This window comes from Triturus cristatus, chromosome 2_2, assembly GCF_964204655.1.
Source record: "Triturus cristatus chromosome 2_2, aTriCri1.1, whole genome shotgun sequence".
NCBI lineage: Eukaryota > Metazoa > Chordata > Amphibia > Caudata > Salamandridae > Triturus > Triturus cristatus.
In genome coordinates, this window is record NC_140582.1 from 607,826,926 (window position 1) to 607,848,182 (window position 21,257).

General features: G+C 49.6%; 1 protein-coding gene across 1 annotated transcript in view; it reads right to left on the reverse strand.

Moving 5' to 3' along the window:
• Positions 1 to 21,257, reverse strand: part of TMEM192 (transmembrane protein 192) — a 512,891-nt gene that overhangs the window by 345,075 nt on the left and 146,559 nt on the right. The window lies entirely within an intron of this gene.

A 21,257-nucleotide genomic window follows, 5' to 3' on the forward strand; every position in this document is an offset into this window, starting at 1 on the left:
TTACCGGAAGTCCGCAGGAGTCGAATGTCAAATGACTCCAACCGATTCTGCAAGGCTGAGGGGAGCATTTTGTCAAGGGTGGGGCCCACGCCCAAGCAGACAAGCTTTCGAGTCCAGAATTGTCTCACGGTGGGCTTTAGGCCTGGATCCGGAGGAGTCGACCGCCGGAGTTCAAGGGCAGCAGTAGCAGCAGCTCTTCGGTACAGTCACCGGAGAGGAGCCAGCAGCAGTAACAGCGGCAGTTCGGATGGTACTGCCACCGGGGTGATTCCAGTAGCAGTGACGACAGCAGTTTGGATGGTATCACCACCGGGGTGGGTCCCCGATTTCTTGGCTGCGGGGGCCCACTCCTCGCGTCGGGAGCTGGTGGCGATCCTGGTGAACCCGTGCTTGGGCGGTTGTCCGGTGGTCGCGTGCAGCGGCAGGGTGCAGCTCAGCTGGCCGGTGAGTCAAAGACGGTTGGGGTGCCCTCATCTGCTGGCGAGCCTCCACCTGGGGAGGTGGGGGAGGCCCGTCCGCGTCGCTTCCCCCCGCCAGGGCACCCTCCGTTATTGAAGGAAGAAGAGAATGGGAAGATCCGCACAGCGTGCCAGGGTGAAATTCAGCAGGCCGATGAAAAAGATGGTTGGGGTGCCTGGCGAGCCTCCACCTGGGGAGGTGGGGGAGGCCCGTCCGCGTCGCCTCCCCCCGCCAGGGCACCAGCCCTTATTAAAGAAAGAAGAAAGAAGACGGGAAGGTCCGTACAGCGTGGCGGGCTCCGCCTTGGTGTTTGCCAGAACTTCGGCGCTTCGTATAGCCTCCGGCCTATTCGCACAGTCGCCCGCCACTGATGTCAAGGGATTTTTGCATGGCTTTTATAGCCCAAAGTCAACTAAAAGGGACCGCCCAAAACAGGCCAATGTTGCAACTTCGAGGAAGGAGAGGCGAGGACGGTGTCACGTGGACGTAAATGCTTTGGGATGCAGGTCGCAGCAGACTGTCATGTAAATAGTTGTTTAAAACATGTTTTAACCTGTTCATCTTGTCGGAATGTTGTTTTACTTATAAGTTATTAAAAATGTTTGACCATACTATTTTGTTGAAGCGTTGTGCGTATCAGTGATCTGGTCAGTGTATTTGAAGAAAAAAAGATGGCGTTGTTCGATTGCATGTGATCCTAATCAAGTTTGGTGACGTTGGTGGTGGGTATCAACAAACTTCCGGTTGTGTCTATTGGGGTCCCTATTTTTGTTCAGTTCCAAAAGGACCGGGCACTGGGATTTCCAGTGTCCGAACCCTCTACAGAACGCACATTGATTCCCATCTAAGTCTCTCCGTCCGTTGTAGGTGTATGGTCTCTAGGGGGTAGCTTTCTAGGGGCGGTTGGTTGGTAATTCTCTTTTGGGGGTTCCCTTCCTATGGTAACCCCTTGCAACTGTGCTATCATCACCCTCTCCTTTAATTCCTTTTTCTTCTTCTCTGACGCCCTATCGTTCTCGTTCTTCTGGTTTTCGTAGTATTGGGCCATCTGGAGAATTGCTGCGGGTTTGGAGGCTGCCCAACTACTCTCGCTGGTCTGTAGCTTCTGGGAAACTTCTTGTGACAGACCCTTTACATAATTCTGGACAAAGAGGTGGTGTCCGGTTGCGGTGGTCATGTCTTGGCCACTGTAATCGGAAAACACAGTCTCAAATCGGGAGAAGTATTCAGACACATCTTCCTGGGGTTTCTGGCGGCAAGCCGTCACTATCGACCAGTCTACCTTTCTTTCTGGGATTAGAGTCTTCAGCTTTTGTACAATCTTGTCTGGGAGCTCTAAGATGGCTTTCGGGGGTTTCTGTCCTGGTTCTCGCTGTTTATCTATGGTATCGAATTGTACCCAGGTATATCCGAACGGCTCAGCGTGGTCAACTTTCCGGATTTGTTTCCACACATCAGCCGGCAGGCATAGCCCAAAGAACAAGTCGATATCTGCTAACGTCATTATCGTTGAGCCTAAGGCTGTACCCAATTCCGTGTAGAAGGCAGTCGGGTTCTTTCTTAAGTCGGGTAGAGTCTTTCTAAAAGTCAAAATATCTTGCCGGTCCCACGGCTGATAGACCCAGTTATATACAACCCTTCCCTTCGCATCTTGGTGGTTGATGTCGTCGTGCGTTCCCTGACCCCGTGGGGGGACCCAGTAGGGGGCAGCTTCTTTGATGGGCATCATGGCATCAGCCCTTCCTCCCTGGGGTTTAGTTGCTATGGGGGTTTCTGTTTTGGTGGTCTGTCCATGTTCTTTAAGGTGTCGGTAGACCTCGAGTGTACGAGTGAAGAGGTTCGTTACATCGCCCTCTCTTTCTTCCCCAATGTCTACCTTCCTATATAGGGCCGCTAAGCCTTCGGGACCTTTATCGTGGTACCTATCCTCATATGCATTCAGGGCGTGGTAACAGAGCCGTACGACGAAGTGTCGTCTGCGGCTGTCGGCATACGAGTTATACACGTCTGTTATATACTCCTCACTTTCTTTTCGCTCCACCAGCGTCCCTACTATCTTATCAATTCCTGCTCGTTCATCCTTAGTTAGTCGATTCATTCTGGTGGACTCTTTCTTTCCTATCTCATGGTCATCTAGCGTTGTAGTCGACGTTGGGTTCGGCACAAGAGGCTCAGCCGGCGCGGAGGCCGTGAGGGCCGAGGCCCCTGTACTGTTTTCGCTCGTGTTCGGGGGTTGTGGGTGTTGCACTACTGATTGGGAGGGTGCATACGGAGGGGGCATGTAAATGATCGGGGGACCTAACAGTAATTCGTCATTCGTTCGCTGCTTGGAGGACAACTCAGGGTAGAGCAAAGAAGGGGTCCTAACAGCGTACTGGCCTGAGGTTTCGGGCTCCTGTCTTAGTTTAGTTTCCCTTCTCTCCTTTATGTCTTCTTCTAACTTTCTAGCGGCAAGGTGAGCTGCCTTTCGTAATTCCTTTTCTGCTTTTACTTCTTCCCTCTTTTTCCGTTGCGTTGCTTCTTTGCGCCACATGCCGATACTGTCAAGCATAGTAGGCGTCGTCTTATTGCTACGCAGAGCTATTTCTAGCGCTTCTATCTTATGGTCGTCGAAGGATCCCATCAGTAGCCACTGACTCTCGGGGTCCTTCTTTGTATATTTATGCCATAGCTTGGTATAAGCTACGGCGACTAGTCCATATTTAGTGAACATGTCCTTATTAGGGGTGCCTTCCAGTGGAGCCGGATGGTTCACCTCTAATAAGCGGTCCGGGCAGAACCAACTACCAATCAGTGGGGAGAAGATAGGCATGACGGGTTTCAACGGGGACAAAAGTCAGCACTACCTATCTTTTCACTGCTTGCAAAGACTAGACAGAATATCTCTATTCTTCGTTATTTGTAAGCAGAGAATACCTCCAAAGAACCAATATCAAACAACTAGTGTTCGGACAATCAATCAATCAATCAATGGGGAGATAAAGATAGGCACGACGGGTTTCAACGGGGACAAAAGTCTGCGTTACCTACCCTTCACTATTTGCAAAGACTAGACAGAATATTCCTATTCTACGTTATTTGCAAACAGAGAATATCTCAAAAAGCACTATTCTTCAAAACAATCAATGTTCGGACAATCAATCAATGGGGAGATAAAGATAGGCACGACGGGTTTCAACGGGGACAAAAGTCTGCGTTACCTACCCTTCACTATCTGCAAAGGGAGAGAGAGAGTATTTCTACTCCTCCCCGTTTGTAGACAGCGAATATCTCAAAGAGAACAATCAATGAGCAATACTAGTATTCAAACAATCAATCAATTATTTCGCACTTTTGTCGTGTTTCACGACCTTACCCGGACCGCATGGACAGTTTCTCGTCTTCCGCCTCCAGCGCCCGATCGTCCTCTACTCTCCGTATTTGCCGCTGCACTCCTGATGGTTCCCAGTCAGGACCGTAGATCATTCGAGAGAGGTCTGCTCGGAACCAGTGAAGTTCGGGTGATCGGCTGCCAGACGAGGGTCTATTGGGCAGGAGCTCTCCCGATCGTTGCAGTCGTTCACTCTGTCGTCGGGACCTCTCCCACTGGATCCACGTGTCGCTGATGGGCCCCACGTTTGGGACGCCAATTGTTAAATGGTAACGGCAGTTTCAGTCGAGAACCTTTCAAGTATTTGCCCGGCGGTAATCGCCTCTCATACCACTCGATAATTTACCAATAAAAGAGGCAGGCGCCGGAGACTGGAAGGCAGGAAACAAAGTTTTATTCCGTCGGAGCAGAACACATCAGATCAGACAGCAAGGTATCGTCACGAGGTGCTCTAACTGCATCTCTGAGACCTGGTCTCTTATACACTGGTTTATTGCTTTATTACACATAGTACATTCTTGAGATTCCCTTGATGTATGGGGGAATATCCCCTGAAGCCCCGGTTCAGATCCGATCCCACACATAGATACAGTAGAAGTTCCCACCCCACCCACAGTAGGAGATGGCTATTGCGCAGCAGGGAATTCCGCCAATTCCTGGGGGGTGTGTGTGACCGGTCGGGTCTCAGGGAGTAGGGGCTTTGATCTACTGTAATCCCTTTGATGTGGGGTGTTTCCCTTACAGTAGGGGCAATAAACTGCATCCGCAGGGCTAGGTGATGGCCTGGGACCAATTCAGACAATGGGGCGCAGAGGAAGGGGGTTATCAAAGGAGAGGCATGACCATGTATGGGATGTCGGTCGGAAGTGGTTCCGTAGCAGGGTCGCGCAGAAGGAGAGGGTTTATGGCCTGTATGAGAGAGCGGGGGTGGCCGGCGCGCGGGGGATGTTCGCAGCGCCAAGGGGAACGCGCTGGCGATTGACAATGAGCGGGGAGAGAGTGGGGTGCCTAAAATGGCGGCCGTGCATTCGCTGTGCGTGGCGCTGGGGAGAGGCAAGATGGCGCAGATAATGTTCAGTTTGCAAGCTAAATTTCCACAGTGGTGTACGGCTATACATACCGGCACGTGGTTGGAGACACACCGGTGGCAGCAGGTAAGCAGTGTGGCCTTGGTGCGCAGGGGCGGCTCTCTCTCTTTCTCACTCTCTTCCTCTCTCTCTCTCCCTCTATCTGTCTCTCTTCCTCTCTTCTCTCGCTCTCTCCCTCTCTCTTCTTCTTCTCTCTCTTCTTTCTCTCTCTCCCTTCTCTCTCTCTCTCTCCCTCTCTTCTTCTCTCTCTCTCTCTCTCCCTCTCTTCCCTCGCTCTCCTTCTCTCCCACCAGGTCAGAGTAGGTGTAGATTTCCTGGTGCGAACGCACCTTATCACCGGTTTTGTGGTCTTATCGCCGATCTGGCTGGTTGTTGAGAATGTTGAGGTGTGGTGCTGTCGCGGCTTTTGGCGCGGGAACGCCTACTCTGCATCTCATTAGCGATAGTTGCGGGGATCCTCTGTGGCGATGTTTTTTGCGACTGCTATCGCGGTTAAACTGGTGCTGTGGGCTGCTAGCACCAGCTTGTGAATGGGGAGGTAAATTTATCACAACTTTGGCTGCGATAAAGTGCCGTTATTCGGCCATAGCTCCTTGTGAATATGCCCCTCAGTCCCTTCCAACACCACTTAACTAAGCCATTTGCACTGCTTATTTACAACACCACTCGTAAAAACAGCCCACACTGCTTATTCACATCACTTGCCATAAATCCTCAAAATACAAATCTCCTCATACTTTGAAATTTACAGCACTAACCCCGGAGCCATTCAATAACATCAGTCAATCATATCTACTCACACCCTCCGCAGACAGTTGAAGCATTCATCACTGAGAACACTCTTCGCATAACACTTCTGAAGCAGCCAGGAAGCTGAAGGTGAAAGTAATGCAGGACGACAATCTGAAAATGTGGCAGCCATCCAAATAATCTTCAGTGTCTAAACAGCAGTTCTTTAAGCTGTGGAGCATGGGAAATTCTAACAATGCACATGACCTTCACCCAAAAAGAGGATATAGGTATGGGGGTTCCCCTCTGGGCCTTCCAAATGCAGCAAACAGAAAGAATTCAGGTAACCTTTACAGTCTCTGGTGCTATACACTGGATAAAGGCTGGTTTGGCTGGGAAGTACCCACAGTGGCATAGAGTCTGTCGAGGAAACTGAAACTCTCTTGGCTTCCCAGTTGAAAGGAGCTCAGTGACAATCACCCCACTACAGTCCCACGGGCCTCCAGTTTTCACTAGGCAAAATTTAGATTTATGTATTTGCAGTATGCGGTAGACCTTCAAGCCTAAGAAGGGACAGCTCAGCAGCAGCACATCTTCCCTTCCTCCTTGAAGTGCAGGAACAGAGGAGGATGCAAGAACGAAAAAGTGAGAAGGAGGGGAGAGAGAAAGCAAGTCATGTAGGGCTCTACATAACCTCCTTAAACCGAGGTCACGGCCATCATGAATAGCCAGTCATGAGGAAAGCAGGTATTCCTTGTCCAGCAACACTGGTGACCAATTCTGTGAGCCCCTCTTGATGGTGTGTTCAGGGCCGGACTGGGAAGGCAAACCGGCCCTGGCAATTGAGTCAGGCTGGCCGCGGGGGTGTTGGGCGGGATTGGCTGTTTTTGTTACAGGGGGCTGATATTGCAGATATGCTGCAAAACCGTCCTCCAGTAACAAAGAGGCCCCCCAGGGGTCTGAAACCGGGGAAATGCCCAGAGCCTGCTACGGCCAGTCCGACCCTGGGTGTGTTGATATATATTATTTTAGTAATATTATCACATCACCTGACATCAGCAGACAATCAGGGCGAGTAGCCTGTCTCATTACTCTACCCCAATAACATAACATAACATAACTTCAGCTAGATTCTTACAAGCCCATGGTACCACACTGATGGTCTACATGGGGCGGTACCAGAGCTGCACCTATCACTCTCCAGGTGCATGGGCTGACTTTTGGATTCCTCGACCTTGCCCAAAAATGCAATTGTAGTGGGTGCATCAGGGTGATGCTGGGTTTGATTCTAGCTGGCTACAACACTACAGTTCTGTCATTATAGATTCTGATGTTCCCACTTGAACATTCTTCAGCCATGGCTTTGGGAGTATGCCTGGCTGCATCTGAAGACTCATGAGCCTCTCTTCTCTCCTTATCGCATTGTGTTTTCATATTTATGAGAAGAACCACTAGCCTCTTCCACCCTCCATGGATGGTACGACCAAACGTCCTATTTTGCCAACCACAACAGGCATTTTGGGCATATTTAATTTTACTGCTTTGAGCCATACCATAGCTCATGTGACACGAGTCTAGTTCCCTTCTTGCCCCTCCTGTTATCCCATTTCCTTCAGCCATTTCTCCAGATTGGTGTGGGTGTCTCTTCCTCATCAGTGCATCCCTTTGACGTCTACTAGTGTGTTATAGGAGTTTTTCCGGTAAGTTACAATATGTCTGGTGGATCCCAAAAGAATATTTACAGAGACTGGAGGTGGGCTCAGCGAATCCAGGTGGAAACCAGAAGAGCTGTGGGAGAGGTTCAGACAGATGGAGTTGGTGGGTACAGAGGCTCCTCCCTTCAGAAAGTACATATACTTGTGACCCGCCTCCCACCTCCAAGGACACTCACAGGTCGCCTCCCTCTCTTGCTGTCATTTCCAGCCAAAGTACTTCCGCTCCAGGTTCCATATCAGGTAAAAGTTTGGTGTACCAGATAAATTGGAGTACTAGATTTGATTATCCTATTTTCTCAATTGAGTTAGTGTATCTAGTGAAAAGATGGGTTTAGAGACTGTTTTGAAAGGCACATTCTTTTAGCAGAGTTGGTAATTTCCCTTTGCTGCAATAATTAAGTTAAAATTGGCAAAAATAAGATCTACCTACAGAGTAATGTTGTGCTAAAAATTTACATACGAGTAAAGTGTCCGTGCTATCACATAAAAAGATTATTGCTTCAGCACTAAATGTCCAGTATTCTCCAACCTCCAGGTCCTCATTCGTTAGTATTGTCTTTGCCAGCATGGTGTGATGGAACGCTTCATGAGAATTAGGACTATGTGGATGAACTGCGAGTGAAAGGTGAGTTCAAGAAGTCAGGGATTAGAATGGAAAGATATGAAAGAGACAGCGGTGGCTCCTCCGCTAAGGTGGAGGAGCGCAGCCCCACTGCTCTTTGAGCAGTGCAAAAAGGTAAAAATAAAATGATAACACAATGTTATTATCATTTTATATTTTAACTACTAAGGCTGTTTTATGGGGTGGTGCTGGGCTGTCGTCACAGCCAGCAGGAGGCGGAGTGGGTGGTGCACTTAAGAGCGCATGGCGGTTTGACCGGCCTTCTTGGGCTGGCAAAAAGTCATGCACACTTAGCATATTCTCCACCTGCTAGTTTGTATAGCCTGGGTGAAGAACATACAGAGGCGGGTCCTCCTACCAGTCTGAGCGCCAAACCAGGTTGCTTAGACCAATCACACCACTGCTGTCATGCTGGTGACAGAAGCATCGTAATTGGCTAAGGGAGTTTGGGTGCCTATTTTGCTGCTGGGAGCCAAGAACCGAGGGAGGACGGAGGAGAGGCAGAGTATGGCAGGAAAGTCGTCTTTTTTTTCTTCTTCTAATTCATCCCTTGTCCCTCCGCCACAATTCCCTAGCAGCCGCCACTGGAAAGAGAGAAAGCAGTAAACAACAATATGTATGATGCTGCTTTTAAGGAGATAATGAGGACCAGAAACACATTTAATATGGGGTAATTGTGTTCTAATTTTAGAACCTAATCTAGTGTATTTTCTAGCAGAGACTGCATACTTTAGGCAAAGGACTTTGACCTAATTAGTATAATCTGAAACTGAAGCACCTGGATTTTCAAAATAATATGGAACTCGGAATTTAGAACAGTTATTCTATTAAGGCAGTAATTGCATAGTTCAAAACAGCCAGTAATTCATATCAAAAAGTATCAAAAATTAATTAAGCAACCACCTACTCGGACACATTACAGTATCCTCAGCATCTGCTGGTGAAATAGATCAGGACTCTAGATGGACGTAGCTGACAGGTCAAGTCACTTACCTTGTTGGGGGTCCAGACCCTTGATTTCTAATGTAGTAGCAGTGACTACATTATATTTAGTTTGCATTCACACTCCGTTTCAGATGCTGGAGCCCTTGCATTTGTTGGTTCTGTTATTAGTTTTAATGCAAGTCATTATATATTTTTCCAAAGCAGAGCCAGGAGATAATAGGGAGAACAGGTCATCGATTCCCACCTGAAACACAGACACTGGGGCACCAGTGCCTTAGGCTATTTAGACATGCTTGGGGGCAATCAAATATGAATGCTGTCAGAGTTAGGGTGCTCTAATGTTATGAAACTGATTGTAAAAATACTCAGGTAGAGTAAATACATCTGAGATACCAAATATTCAGAAACCCAACTGCTCGAGCCAAAGTCTTAGTGTTCTCCGAGCTCCACAGTATGGCTGAATTGCTTTATGTTTTATAAATCTGTCTGAGTTGCCGCGACATTATGAACTTTTAGTATAATTCCTTCCCCCAGTCCGCCACGGTCCATTAGGGACTGACTGCTGCGGAGGGAGAGGTATTTGCTGCTCACTACCTGGCTTAAGAGAGGGAGACATATTGGAATTTAGCGCTCTGGTCATTGACTAGAGATGCTACTTAAGGGGCATGAGGACACAGGATGTGCTAAAGGCAAGCACGTTTGGACTGCGCCTGGAGCCCCGATGCCTGGTCCTGCTGGCCAAGAAATCCCCCCACGCACTGTGTACTCCAGATATCAACTACTGAAGTTACAGTGAGAGGGTAAGCCTGTTTCACGCACGCCATTTGGCTTCGCCGATATGTATGACTGAAGATTTTGCAAGCGTAACACCTGTGGTTTTAAGGCTTCTTATTCGCCAGTTAGCTCACTCTAGAGCTCTCTCAGGAGTATAAAAACAGCTTTGATACCTAAGGAAGTAGTGAGGTCGGACTTCAAACTCAAAGGGTTCTTAATCAGTGTGGTGTCAATAATAAAACCCAGATTGGTTCTTCGTTATAGAATTGTGGGCTAATTATGCCTCATGCCCTGCTCTAGTGGATGTGATTCCACCAGACTTTTCAATCCTCAGACTGGATAGAGTAGGCAGGCCAGGTGGAGGACTGGCAGTGGTCTATGAAGCACAGTATCAATGTCACCTAGAGTCTAATTTAGGTAGTAACTCGTGTGAAGTCTTGTATTTCAAGACTAAATTACATCCTATAAATTCTTTTTCCAGAATGCTAATCTACCCCCTGGATTTAGGATTACAACACTAATTGAAATATCAAACCTTATAGAACCCTTCATGGCAAATGGCAATATTACCATTTTTTGGGATTTCAATTTTCATCTCGATGACAGTACTCATAGAGATTCTATAGTATTGAAAGAGACTCTGACCTACCTAGGGCTGCCAAAGCTGCTCACGGTCTCCACCCACTTTGCAGGACATACCCTAGATGGGATTTTCTCCAATGATCCCCGGTTGTCATTTCAGTCTGTGCTTCACCTCAGCTGCCTCCTTCCCGTGGGTGGGACAAACTTTCCAACATCCGGGAGGGATTGGAAGGGAGCGTCTGACAAATGTTTCACTATTGAGCCAGGTAGCAAGCCCTTTGCTGCTTAGGAGAACATGGACAAAGGGCTGGAGGATCTTTCATCTTGGTTGAGTGTGGACACAGATAAGGTAGCTCCCATACGGGAAGTCAAGCTGAGGAGAAAATTGCCTTTAACCCCCTGATTCACAGATGGACTGAAGTTGCTCAGGTAGGCCTGCCGACGCCAGGAGCGTGCCTGAAGAAAAATTACGAGGTACAAGGTCTGCTTACAAGGTAATGATGAGAGATCATAAATTAGCTCAGAAAGAAGAAAAAGCCATTTAAAGTACCGACAAAATTGAAGCTACAAGTTCCTCTAGAGAGCTCTTTAAAATTGTTCAGCAGTCTCTACGCGCCCAGCCTCTCCAGAAATCGAAGGCTCACAAGAGCTTTGCAACCAGTTAGCAGAGTTATTTCAAGTTAAAATCACCAACATTTATAAAGAGCTCGAATCGTCAAAATCAGAAGACCACTACTTGCTGATTTAAGTAGCGAGCTTCAGTCAGAACCAACCAAATCTTTTGAACTTAAGAAAAAAACGCAACTAGGTTGACAGTTTTCCTCTCCTTAGCCCAGAACTTGTTGAATTGCACCTTCTTTACACCAAGTCGGGCTCCCCCCTTAAACCATGTGCACCTCAAACTTTGCACTTGGTAGCAGGCTTGATAGCGCACCCACTTTCATTTATGATGAACAAAGCCATCTCCTCTGGCTGCTACCCTCGGTTGTGGACAGGAGCAGTAGTAAAGCCACATCTCAGGAAGCCCAACCCCAATGAATTTAAAAGGTATCACCTCGTTCCTCTACTCCCAGTTCCTGCTAAGACCTTGGAGAAACATCTCAATAGCCACGTGATGGTGTTTGTGGAAGAACAGGGTTGGATGGACATGTCATAGTTTGGGTTCAGGAAAAACCACAGAACTGAAACAGCATTGGTGACTGCTATGGGCAGTATTAGACCGCTAGTGGATGAACGGCAAGGGCCAGCTCTGATTCTGTTGGGTCTCTCCGCGACCTTTGACACCATCTCCCCATCCTTGCTGATTGAATGCATACAGGATTTGGGTATCACAGAGAGGGCTTTGAATCTGCTGTACTCCTTCCTAAGGATAAATCTCAAAGGGTGACGGTAAACCAATTCCAGTCAGACCCGTTTTCTCTGCCACGTGGGGTGCTACTTGCCAGGATCATAAGTTCCTATGGGCTACAAGTGGCCTTGTATGCCAACGACACACAGATCATCGTGTCGATTTCTAAGGATATGGCAACTACTGCATGAAAGCAGTAGTCGGGCGGATGGAAATAAAACTACCTGAAGCTTAATGGGGATAAGACTGAGATGTTATTCTTTGGAACACAAGCTTCTATCTAGAACAATAAATTGTGGCCTGATATAACAGGTACCTTACCAGTTTCAACAGTGAAGGCCAAGAATCTAGGGGCAATCCTTGACAGCAAGCTCTCACTGGACTGGCAGGCCAACCACACCTCATCAACTTGTTTCTGGATCATCAGAATATTCAAGAAAATCTTTCAGTCCATATCCCTCTCGGCACGGAAACAAGTAGCCCTGGCTTAGGTCAAGTCAAGGACTGACTATTGTAAAGCACTTTATTTAGATACCAATAAGATCATCCAAGCCAAACTACAGTTGTAGCAGAATGCACAGACAAGGCTGACTTTGGATATTTCAAAACGGCAGTCGGTGTATAGAGTCCAGATGAAAAGATGTGGAGGCAGAGCGTTCTCGGTTGCGGCAGCAAGACTGTGGATCTTGCTTCTTCTTTAATCAATGTGGTAATTACTTGCTTCACAACATTAATCAATGTGGTAATTACTTCTGAGTGTGCTTGTATCCAAATGTTCAACTCAAACTTATCTCATCAAAAAAATCATCCTAAGATACTGGCCAATGCTCGGAACCGAAATGGACTTCAGACACATTTTTGACACACCCCCAAGATTCGCCTACCAACGGTCAAGGAATTTACAAAAATTTTTAACTTCATCAAAGAATCCCAAAGATACGGTTTTCAAAGGCACTATACCATGCCACAATTGTGGAAATTGCAATTAGGGCAACATCATCCAACATCCCCATAAAGGTAATAACATCAAACTAAAAGTAACAGCCACCTGCAACAGCCAAAATGTTATTTATATGTTAAAGTGCCCTTGCGGCTTGGTTTACGTGGGCAAGACAGAGCGAAAAATACGGATAAGACTGAATGAACACAAGAGCAACATCCGAACTCACCATGCAAAATCTCCGATTGCTAATCACTTTCAACTTCTTCAACACAATACCAGTCATCTCTGATTTCTAATTCTTGAACAAGTACCGATTCTGAAAGGACGAAACAGCATGCAATTTATGCTACAGAGAGAAGTATATTGGGTAAACAGATTGGATTCCATCAGCCCAAAAGGACTCAATGAACGTTATAACCTCAGCTGTTTTTTGTAGAGTCATCGATACATTATTCATCAATCTACATGCAGAGACTGAATCCCATCGGATCTGTGCTTTGACAGACTTGATCAGCACACTGTATTGTAACATTATTTTCATCGTTGACATATGAATTTGTGTAGGTAACCACGTTTTCACACCCTTGTATACCTCATTTTCATTTCATTGAACATGCTTTTCACATTTGCGGCCCTCGTTTTTTACTTTTACTTTGTAACATTATCCTCATTGTTTACATTTAAATTTGAGCAGGTACCACGTTTTAATACCCTTGTATATCTCATTTTATTGAACATGTTTTTCACATTTGCTGACCTCGTTTTTACGTTAACCCCACATTTTGCTCTACACAACTGTTGATACAGTTATTCACACAGACCCACGGCCTTCACTGCATTTTCCGCCCGTTTATCGTTTTTTGCACACCCCATTCTGCACCATATTTCGCAGTTACCACTACCATTAACGTACTCGGTTCACCTTCCATGTGTTAAACTACGAGTCTTTTTTCTTCGTAGTCCATGCTGTTCACATCCCACAATTCTTAGCTACGTCGGTTAAATCCGACTCACGCTGACACCGACTCTCAACCCTTGCAAACGCCGTCCGGCTTTTGTACCAATCTACGGATTACGGATCTACTCTGACACTACCTCCAGTAAGTTTATTTTACGACGTACTACCCGCCACGCTTGGCATCATGTTTTTACAATTACGTCTAGCACTATTAGAACCGCGAACGCTACGAATTCACTTATTGCTTTTATCACGGGGATATCACCCAACACTCTTCAAACCGACCAGCACCGGTCACACGATCACTTTTGATCACGGAGTCTTAAGTTCACTTCTGATCACGGAGGTTTAAGTTCACAGAAGTATCTCACACGTTACCATAGTAACAGCTGTATACACGTATGGTGTCCACCATTCACACATTGGACTAGAGTATTATGAATAACCACCGCCATTTTGCTGATACCTTGTTTCCTTCCTTGCAGAATGCTAGCCCCTGATGAAGGGCTCATTGGCCCGAAATGCATTGGGCACTTTGAATGAATGTTGAATTCAAAGTTGATATAAAAATTTCATGGACAATTGTGTCATTGGAAAATCTAAGAAAAAAAAAGACATATATTGAAAACAATGTTGTGAAGCAAGTAATTACCACATTGATTCAAGATTGAACTTTCCCATTGAGTGCAAGAGGGGGACACTCTCTCAATCCAAGAGAGTGCAACTACGTCTTGATTATCCTCATACTCAGGAGGACTTACCTGATTGCACCAGCTACAATATTACCACTTTGAGAATATTCGGATTACTCCTGGAGTGCGCTACTCTCTTTTTTACAGATCTTGCTTCTTCATCATCTAACCTGTATCAAATTGCATTCTCCCGCCAGAAAAGCTAGCTTTTCACTGTATAGGGAGAATTTTCAACTCATTATGCAACTCTGCTAAACTGCTTCCTGGCTACATAATTTAACTCCATGCATAAATACATCCACACCCATAACCCAAACCCTTTCAATCAGACATAATAATAGTATACAGCACTACATACTGAAAGATAAAAGAACCCTTTCGTCATCACACACACCAAAACACTTTGCATGTAGGCCAGGATACAAACACACATCCTACCAACCAACACAAACCACAGTATAGTGAGATATGTGGCCGTCAATGAGCTTTACCGCCTCAGCAGGGGTATGCAGCGCTAGAAAAAACCCAACTACAACACATTATAATACAACTACAAATACCCCAGTTTTTAGGTACTGAATGAGTTTTACAAGGAGAGGGCCGATAGGCTCCCAGTGTGCTAAAATGCCAGATTTCAACAACTATAATCTTCCCACAGCTGCTTGGTTCAAGGTGGCAGCAACCACCAACCACTATGAGACCAACAGGCCCATGTGCTCTGCTGCACACATGTTGGAAGATAGGGTACCATTTGCAGAACAGTGGGAGACAAACAAACCAGCAAATCGGGAAAAAGAGCAGAACGACACATCTGCCCAGCCAATAAGTGGATTTGAGCCATTACAGGGGGTGCTTACAGTCCGAAGGCATGCATTTCAGCTGGAGGACATGGGAGTCATGTCTGAGCCTAGGCAGAGGTCTTCTACCTTGTGCCCAGTTTGAATAACTGCGCAGCATGCACCTCCAATGACTGTAGGCACTCTTCGGTCCACAGATCATTTTCGGGGAGATTAAAAGAGGTCCAACTCCAATCAGCTCAAGAACTGAATTAAAGGTTTTGGCGTCCAGGAAAATAGGGGAGAGGACTGGTGTGCCGACTTTTTCCCACCCACAACTGGGGTAACTGGCTTGAGTAAGAACACAATTCCATGCCAGCTCCGAGCTAAGTATCTTAAAAACAGCTTCTTATTTTTGGCGATTTTTTTCTTTTTTTTTTTTTTAAACCGTTTATTACAGAATCCAAAAGATATACAAAGATGGGCCTACAACCTTCAGGCCGGCCGCTAGCAAACAAAAAGAGCATATAATACAAACAGTAGAACACACGCTGCGGCAAAAGTGAGATCACAGGAGTTGAGAGAAGCGTTGGCAGCCACACCATCCGGACCCCACACAACGGTTTCATTTTTATATAAATAACGAGAAAAAAAAACAAGTCCACAAGGCAACCCACAATCGGAAACAATAGCATGTGCTCCCCTGGGGGGGACCCTACCGATACACAGGAATATCAAGGGGGGGATAGGTCGGGACGGAGACAAAGTGGACTCAATGCCCAGAACCAGGAAGACAAGCAGGCTAAGGAGACGGGGCCGGTGACGGATCAGGCATCAGCAGCGGGGTACAGATTCCCCCACGGTAGGCGTTCCAGGGGCCCCACACTTTCACCCATTTCCCAGGCTTACCTCTCGCAACATACACCACCTTTTCCCGAAACATACACCAATCCATGTTGTCCTTCCACGCCGAGACAGTCGGTGACCTCTGGGAACCCCACAATTGCGCAATATCACGCTTGGCCACCATATATCCCAGAGTCACCCACCACGTCTGCGGCACTGAGTAGTCGGTTGGCTCCCACACATTCAGGAGACATCTCCTCGCCTCGGGCAGCAGCGGCACATGCGTAACTGCCTGCAAAACCTCATGCACACCACGCCAGAATCGCGCCACCTCCGGGCATTCCCACAAAATATGGAGAAAGGTCCCCAAAGAACCACACCCACGCTTACACAACCCGTCCACAGCATAGCCCATACGCATCAGACTCGGCCCCGTAACATAGACCCTATGGAGTATCTTGAGCTGGACAAAACGAAGGCGAGCCGGTATGGCCACCTCTTTCGGGGAGGCCACCGCAGACACCCAGTCCTCGTCATCCAGCTCCAATCCATCAGCCCCCCACGCCTCACGAAGGCCAGTCAGCAGTCCCGAGCGATCATTGATGAGTTTTTTGTAAATTAATGAAATCGTGCCGTCCGGTACATGCCCATCTAGCACTCTATCTTCCAGAGGGGAGTACTCCGGGATGGAGGCAACGTCCGGGAATACGGAGTACAACGCATGACGGATCTGCATATATCGAAAGTACTCCCTGTCCTGCAACTGGAATTCCGTCTGCAGCACATCGAATGTTTTGAATCCCCCCCTCGTCTAGAGATCGCCCACCCTGCTGATGCCTATCATGTCCCACTTCTCAAAGCCCTTCGAGGTCCACAGGGAGCCCAGCCGCTCAGATGCGTATAGTGGCGTCGCCCGAGTCAAACGATCCTTCCACCCCATCGCCAAGTTAGCCGCGTGCCACACTCGCACCATGACCCGCGTGGGGCCCGTCAGACGTGCGTCGAGCGAGCTAGAATAAAGCGCCCGATTATAGTCGCCGCCCGGCAGTAACATTTTATCCATCTCAAAGGCCGGGTTTAGAGCGGGCCCGTAAAGGCCGTGATTTATCGCAGCCAGTTGGGAGGCCCAGTAATATCGCTTGATGTCTGGGAGGGCAACCCCCCCGTCGTACCACGGGAGCGTCAGCTTCGCCAGGGCGATACGCGGTCTACCCTCCCAGAACAGGCGGCGCTGCAAACTCTCCACTTCGCGAAAATAGCGCGCCGGGACAACGTCCATTGTGTTCTGTAAGGCGTACAGGAAACGTGGCAGCGACATCATCTTAAACAATGCCGCCCGGCCGAGCGGCGAGAGCGGCAAGCGCCTCCAACGCGCGACATCATCCTTTAGGCGCTGGAGGGGGGGAAGCAAGTTCTGTTTATACCGGGTCTCCGCGTCCAGGGTAATGAAGATACCCAGGTACCTAAATCCCCGCGGAGCAATCTGGATAGGACAACCCCGCGGAAGGATAGGAGCCTCCCCAGAGAGGACATACACACAAGATTTAGCCCAATTGATGACTAGGCCGGAGTTGAGGCCAAATGAGTGCAATACATCAACCAGTACTATCAGCGATTTACGCGGGGAAGCCAGGTACAAAAGAATATCATCAGCGTAAAGAGATACGCGGTCCTCATACTCGGGGGTCCATCGGAGACCACGGATAGAAGGATGCCACCGCAGCCACTCCGCCAGGGGCTCCAAGGCAAGCGCGAAGAGGAGCGGCGATAACGGGTAGCCCTGCCGCGTGCCCCTGCCCAGCTCAAACGGAGCCGACACCCTACCGTTCACAGCCACCTGCGCCAGCGCTCCGGAATACAACAATTTCACCCAACCGATGAATCCCGGGTCAAACCCAAACTTCGCCAGCGCCGCCCAAATATATGGCCACTCAAGTGTGTCAAACGCCATAGTGGCGTCCAGGGACGCCAAAATGGCCGGCTCCCGTAGGAACGGGACACGCGCGAGCACCCCATGCAAGCGCCGCAGGTTGAGCGCAGTGTTGCGATGAGGGATAAAACCGGACTGATCCTGGTGAATCAGATCGCACACCACGCCAACCAGCCGATTGGCCAACACCTTGGCGAGAATTTTGGGTTCCGCATTCAGCAGCGAAATGGGCCTGTAGGACGTGACCCGGTCCCGCGGCCTCCCCTCCTTATGAATAACCACGATAGTAGCCAGACGCTGGTCGAGCGGGAGGGAGCCCGCCGAACGGGCCGCGAGGAACATAGCACGGAGATGCGGCGCCAGCGTATCCGGTCGCAGCTTGTACAATTCGATAGGAAGACCATTAGGACCCATGGCCTTGCCGGAAGCGACCGAACGTATGGCGAGGGCAATTTCCTCAGATGTTGGGGCGGCGTCCAACGACACTCTGTCCTCCTCCGAAAGGGAAGGCAGCGCGATATCCCTGAGCAGGGCATGGGAATCCTCTTCCGAGCGGGAGGACACCGGGGAATACACCCCACGGAAATATTCTGCAAAGCAATCAACAATTTCTTCCGGTTCAGTGACACACACACCATCCAGTTTCTCAATCGACGGGACAACTCGACTCGCTCTCTCCTTTTTATCCAGCCACGCAATCAGTTTTCCAGCCTTATCACCCACATCATACAGTCTCCCCTGTTGCTCTCTACTGAGGCCCCTGGCCGCCTCCGTGACGAGGGCCTTATAGGCCGCCTGCTTGAGTCAGAGAACATGTAGTTTGTCATCCGTCACCCCACATTCTAGGTCACCCTCCAACTCGGTTATCTCAGTTTCAACACGGGTCACCTCCTCCCGCTTCCGGGAATGGGAAATAAGGGACAGGGCCTCCCCCCGGAGTACCGTCTTGAAAGCCTCCCACAGGGAGACCGCCGATGACACTGACCCCACATTATCATCAAAATATCGCTTAAGGGATTTAACCAACTCTGCGCGAATGGTGGGGTCACGCAGGTACCAGGGATTAATCGGGACCACCCTACCCTCCACCCTCGGGAGAATGTCGAAGTGCAACAGGAGCGGGGAGTGGTCTGAAATACCCCGCGCCAAGTGGCGCACCTCCCCGATCCTCCCCGCATGCGCCGCCGGCACCAGGACATAATCTAGCCTTGAGAGACTGCCATGGGCCCCGGAATGAAAGGTGTACTGTTTCTGCGTAGGGTGTTTCAAACGCCAACAATCCACCAGCCCCAAAGTATCCAAGAGGCCAGATAACCACGCTTGGGCACGGGGGAGATCCCTAGGGGGGTGACGGTCCTCAGTTCCGGAAACCACCGCGTTGAAATCCCCCCCAACCACTAGAATCCCCTCCGGAAGGCCAAGGAGGAGGCGCCCCAGATCTGCAAAAGTAGTCGTTTGCAACCCTGGCGGGACATAGACAGAAACAAAAACAATCACTCTGCCCTCCATTCTACCCACCAGAACCGTGTAACGTCCCCTGTCATCATGGAGCACCTCATCAACTTCCAATGGGAGCGAGGTTTTGGCCATGATGCCCACACCCCTGGAACCAGACGTGAAGCCCGAATGGACCAGAAGGCGGTAGCCCCGTCGATTCATAGCACGAAAGGAGTTGCCATTGAGGTGCGTCTCCTGCAGAAAACCATATCAGGTGAAATTCGTTTCAGGAACTGCAGGACCACACCCCGTTTTATCCTGTCCCCCAGTCCATTAACATTCCAGGACAAAAGACTCAGTCCCCTACCCCCCATCATAGCCGAAAGCGATCAATCGTCCCCCCGAGAGCACTTTAGGAATAGCACAACAATACTTTTGCCTTGTGGTACAAGTGAACAATACCCCACCCCAACCCAACCGCCCCAACAAAACTCCCCCCTCCCTGCACCCCTGCATGAGCCCTGACAGCCCCCCCAACTTGCAGTGTGCCTGTCGCCCCTATATAATTGGAACTAGCTAGACCCCCTAGAGGAGGAAAGAGTACCCCCTCAAGACCCCGCACAGCCTCCAAAGGAGGGGAGACGAGTACAACAAACAAAAGACCTTAAGCTTGGCCGAAAGTGGCCGCGTCATCCGGAGTGAGCCCCGGCATCAGTACCTCAGACCCGGTCCGGTGGGCAATCTCCTCCCGCAGCCCCCCCCCCCCCCGCCATCCCGATCATGACCCCCAGACAAAGTGTCCAGCTAGTCCCCGGCCATTTCAGGACGGTCAAAAAAGTGAGTGCGACCATCCACCTCCACCCGCAGCCTGGCCGGGAAGAGCATGGCGTATTTTAAGTCCATGCCTCGAAGCCGCCGCTTGGCGCCCAGGAAACTCAGTCTCTGCTTCTGGACCGCTTGGGTGAAGTCAGGATAAAAGTTCACCTCCATGTTCTCCAGCTTAATCGGCCCTTGCAGTCTGGAAGCTTGCAAAATCGCATCCCTGTCCCGAAAGTTAAAGATACGGGCAATAAGAGGCCGCGGAGGGGCTCCAACCTTCGGTCTGCCCCCGGGAACTCTATGGGCCCTCTCCACGGCAAAGAATTTACTCAGCCCTAGAGGCTGGAGATGGGTAGTGATCAGGTCCTCCACAAAGAGATCCGCCGCCGACTCCTCCCGTCCCTCGGGCACTCCGATGATGCGGATATTATTCCTCCGGGCCCGGCTCTCGGAGTCCTCCAGGCGCCGATCCATGAGCGCACTCGCCTGACGGAGCCGGTGCACCTCCGTTTGAAGGGCCGCCACCTCAGTCGTGAGGCCCGACGCGGTGTGGGCCAAAGAGTCGACCCGGTCGTTAGTCTTAGAGAGATCAGCTCTCACAAGGTTGATATCAATGAGGACCGCGTCGATTTTGTGCGCTAAAGTGTCGAACTGCTGGCCCACCGAGGCCTTCATCTCAGCAATGGCGCTCATGACGTCTTGCAGAGACAGATCCGTGGGCAAGTCCGGAGCATCCGGGGGGCACTCAGAGGACTTGTGCGATCCGCCGGGAGACCCCTTCGGGAGGGTGTAGCGGTCCATGATGTTGGCCTGATGTGCGGCGCCACGCCGGGTTGACTTGGCCTTCAACCGATCCCCATCCTGCTTCGTGGCCATCGTCGCGGGTCTCACACCCGCACCAGTCACGCAGTGAAGAGCGAGCAATCAAGGCCACGAGCTCCGGGGGGCCACCCCAGGACGGCAGAGCGGGCCACAGCAGGCAGGCAGGCAGGGTCTCCCAGCGAGGCCACCCCAACACAAAGAGCGCCGTGATCCCACTTGCGAAAACGGCAAGGGGGCGCGAAAGTGAAAGTGAAAGTGTGGGGTACGCGACTCGCCAGGCCCAGCCCGCCGTTGTTGTTCACTTTGCCACTGGGTCGCCCCCAAACGCGAATCCGGGGTCAGGAGAGAAGTAGGCCGCAAACTTCATTCGGTGCTCACTCCGGCACCCGAGGTCCGATACGA